The sequence below is a fragment of the Melanostigma gelatinosum genome (assembly GCF_949748355.1).
Source record: "Melanostigma gelatinosum genome assembly, chromosome: 21".
NCBI classification, from domain to species: domain Eukaryota; kingdom Metazoa; phylum Chordata; class Actinopteri; order Perciformes; family Zoarcidae; genus Melanostigma; species Melanostigma gelatinosum.
In genome coordinates this window covers 5,601,359-5,601,870 of record NC_136654.1, presented here as the reverse complement: position 1 = coordinate 5,601,870, position 512 = coordinate 5,601,359, and positions in this window count along the sequence as shown.

Genomic DNA, 512 nt, shown 5'->3' with positions numbered 1-512 from the left:
TCTATAACCCTGCCAAGCAGACAAATAACCTCAAAAAACATGTTAACAGTGCAGAAAAAAACGTACTCGTGTGTATGTAAACGTACACGTCGAAGGAGCAACATCATTATACTGCATGTGTAAATGAATCAGTGTTGCTGTGGGGATAAATGATGTTTCTTTTTGGCACCACATGCTTCTTACACATTTGAGTTGGCTGAGCTCGACTCACACCAGGGTGACTCTATAATTCACTGTGACACCTTTCATATCCGTAGGACATATCTCACATATATTTTAGACTTCTTTTCCGTTGTGTAGGCTACTGTGTCAACTGAATCATGAATTATATACAAATGGTATTTTCTGTTCTATGATTCTGTGAAATCTACGAAAAACATGTTCCTGCACTGTGAAACTTTAATCATGATGAACTTATATGCAATGAGACATTAAATCTTTTCGTTATGTGAACATCAGTCTGTAAGTATGGTGAATGTGTTACTAATTCATACACGCTGGACGTTTCCTCA